The sequence below is a fragment of the Bufo gargarizans genome, chromosome 6 (genome assembly GCF_014858855.1).
Source record: "Bufo gargarizans isolate SCDJY-AF-19 chromosome 6, ASM1485885v1, whole genome shotgun sequence".
Classification (NCBI taxonomy): Eukaryota; Metazoa; Chordata; class Amphibia; order Anura; family Bufonidae; genus Bufo; species Bufo gargarizans.
The window spans coordinates 158788637-158792032 of NC_058085.1; the positions used below are offsets into that span (position 1 = coordinate 158788637).

Consider the following 3396-nt stretch of genomic DNA (forward strand, 5'->3'; position numbering starts at 1 on the left):
TAATTTTGATAATCTTTCAGGGTACTGTAGTTGCCCCATTCCAGTTATTACTTTAGTTGCCCTCCTCTGGACCTTCTCCAGCTCTGCTATGTCTGCCTTGTCTACAGGAGCCCAGAACTGTACACAGTACTCCATGTGTGGTCTGACTAGCGATTTGTAAAGTGGTAGGACTATGTTCTTATCACGGGCATCTATGCCCCTTCTGATGCAACCCATTATCTTATTGGCCTTGGCAGCAGCTGCCTGGCACTGGTTTTTGCAGCTTAGTTTGCTGTTTATTAAAATTCCTAGATCCTTTTCCATGTCAGTGTTACCGAGTGTTTTACCATTTAGTATCTACGGGTGACTTGCATTATTTCTTCGCATGTGCATAACTTTACATTTGTCAGTGTTAAACCTCATCTGCCACTTATCTGCCCAAGCCTCTAATCTATCCAGATCCCTCTGTAGTAGTATACTGTCCTCATCAGTGTAAATTACTTTACACAGTTTAGTGTCATCTGTGAAAATTGATACTTTACTATGCAAGCCTTCTACAAGACCATTAATAAATATATTGAAGAGAATAGGGCCCCTGAGGTACCCCACTAGTGACCGTGACCCAATCTGAGTGTGTACCGTTAATAACCACCCTCTGTTTTCTATCATTGAGCCAGTTACTTACCCACATACAGACGTTTTCTCCCAGTCTGAGCATTCTCATTTTATATACTAACCTTTTATGTGGTACAGTGTCAAATGCTTTGGAGAAGTCCAGATATACGACATCCATTGATTCGCCGCTGTCAAGTCTAGAACTTACCTCCTCATAGAAACTGATTAAGTTAGTTTGGCATGACCGATCCCTCACGAAGCCATGCTGATATGACGTTATTTGCTTATTTCCGTTGAGATGCTCTAAGATAGCATCTCTCAGAAAACCTTCAAACAGTTTACCCACAATAGATGTTAAACTTACCGGCCTATAGTTTCCAGGCTCTGTTTTTGAACCCTTTTTGAATATTGGCACCACATTTGCCATGCGCCAATCCTGTGGGACATTCCCTGTCAGTATAGAGTCCGCAAATTTAAAAAAATAAGGGTCTGGCTATGACATTACTTAATTCCCTTAGGAAACGGGGGTGTATGCCATCCAGTCCTGGCGATCTGACTATTTTAATCTTTTTAAGTCGCTGATGTACTTCTTCCTGGGTCAGACAGGACACTTTTTTTTTTTTGTCTGAAATCATATATAATGTGACATATCATACTTAAAATACAAAATCTACTAATATTGGACGGGGACATAGGTGTGCGGCATGGCAGGACCATCCGTCAGGACCTCTGCTTCACCGCCCCTGTCAGTTTGTCGTCCTCTGCCGGCTCTACTGAGGGACTGTTTTGCTGTAGGTTTTTGCTTAGTGTGCTGTAAATTCCCATGGCCTGGGTCACCATGCTGGTGACGATTCCGGTGTTTGCTGGGAGTAGTATGGTGTTAGTGTCTTTAGCCAGTTTAGAGAAGGCGGTCGCATACTGTTCAGCTATGGAGAGGGACGCCGCAGCATCGCCGTGCTGCTGGGTGAGAGCATCTGCCACCAGACGGATCGCCTCGCCCCGGGCTTCACCTTGCCTAGTATTGCATTTGCTTCACCAGCAGCATAGTTGATCTTTTCTGCTCGCTCTGCCTCGGAGGCCAAGATCTGGGACTGTTTTTGCCCCTCAGCCACATTGATAGCAGATTCTCTGGTCCCTTCAGATTCCAGCACCATAGCCCTCTTCCGCCGCTCGGCCTCCACCTGCATCTGCATGGCATCTCGGACTTTAGGTGGTACGTGGATGTCTTTAATTTCATACCACAGACACTTGATCCCCTAGTAATCAGAAGCCTGGTTTATGGCGCACACAATGTTGGAGTTCAGGGATTCTCTCTCCCTGAAGACCTTTTCTAATTTCAGTTTGCCAAATTCAGAACGCATGGTGGTCTGCGCCAACTGGGTGACCGCGTATTCTGGATCTTCCACACCGTAACTGGCCTTATAGGGGTCCATGACACGCAGGTAGAGCACTCCATCTATCTGTAAGGAGACATTGTCCAGGCTCACAGCGGACTGCTCAGGAACGTTGATCACAATCTCCTTCGGGCTCTGCACGTATCGAATGCGATCCAGAAATGGAATGAGAAGGTTCAGACCCGGCTCCAGGATACGGTGGAACCTGCCCATATCCTCCACCACCCAGGCCTCCTGCTGGGGAACAAACAAGATGGCTGTGTTCATGGGAAGTCCTGAGGATGCACAACGGCGCGCCTCAAAGTTCCAGGCTTTAGGACCATTTACTTGGGAGCCCCGTAGCAGGGCGCCCCTAACCTGGCTCACTGTCCTCAGCATGTCCCCTCCAGTACCGCTTCCTGCACCTCTGCTGCAACCAATGTGCCCAGACAGGACACTTTTAATGGGGAATTTATTTTTACATTCTGCATGTCATCTGACAGTTTATTTTCCTCAGTTAATACATTGGAGAAAAAAATATTTAACAGCTTTGCTTTCTCCTCGTCGCTCTCTGCGACTCCCTACTCATTACTCTTTAAAAGGCCGACACCTTCAGATTTATACTTTTTTAACATTTATATAATTGAAGAACATTTTAGGGTTAGTTTTACTCTCTTTGGCAATTAATCTCTCGGTCTCTAGTTTGGCCGCTCTTATTTGTTTTTTACATGTTCTATTTTTTTCCTTATAGTTTTTCAGTGCTTCCGTGCTACACTCCTGTTTTAGGGATTTATATGCTTTCTTTTTGTCATTTATTGCAGCACTATATACCGACACTGTCTGCTATGTGCTCCTTCACCATCTTCCAAAATTGTCCCATCCTTGTGACACTAGGCCATGCATCAGAGTGAGGGTGCTGGCGGGGTGTCATGAAACTGTCCCAGGCTTTGAAGAGTGTTGCCCTACCTCTGTGGGAACTGCTGTGTGTTCCCTTTGTCTCCCCTCCTCGGTTGCCCAAGGAACTATGGAACTATGGACTATGCTGCCAGTGTTGTCAGATAGAGATTTTTGGAGCAATTTTTCAACAAGGACCTTCTGGTATTGCACTGTTTTGCTTGTTCTCTCCACAAAAGGAATGAGAGATGAGAAGTTCTCTTTGTAGCGGGGGTCAAAAAGGGTAAACAACCAGTAATCCGGCAGCCTAACATGAAGTCAGCCATGTGTGCCAGATTACCAACAGGCAAAACTTTGCTGTCATTATCAGGAGGATGACTCTAAATCTCCTCATCCTCTTCCTCCTCTTCTGCCCACCCACGCAGAACAGATGGAATTAAACTTCCATGGGTACTACCCTCTGTAGCTGAGGCAACCGTCTCCTGCTCCTTCTCCTCTTCTTCGCCCAATTTGCGCTGAGAAGACGAACTTAGGG

General features: G+C 45.9%; 1 pseudogene; it reads right to left on the reverse strand.

The window, feature by feature from the left end:
• Window positions 1-1285: 1285 nt before the first annotated feature.
• Window positions 1286-2366, reverse strand: LOC122942371 (annotated as a pseudogene).
• Window positions 2367-3396: the final 1030 nt, after the last annotated feature.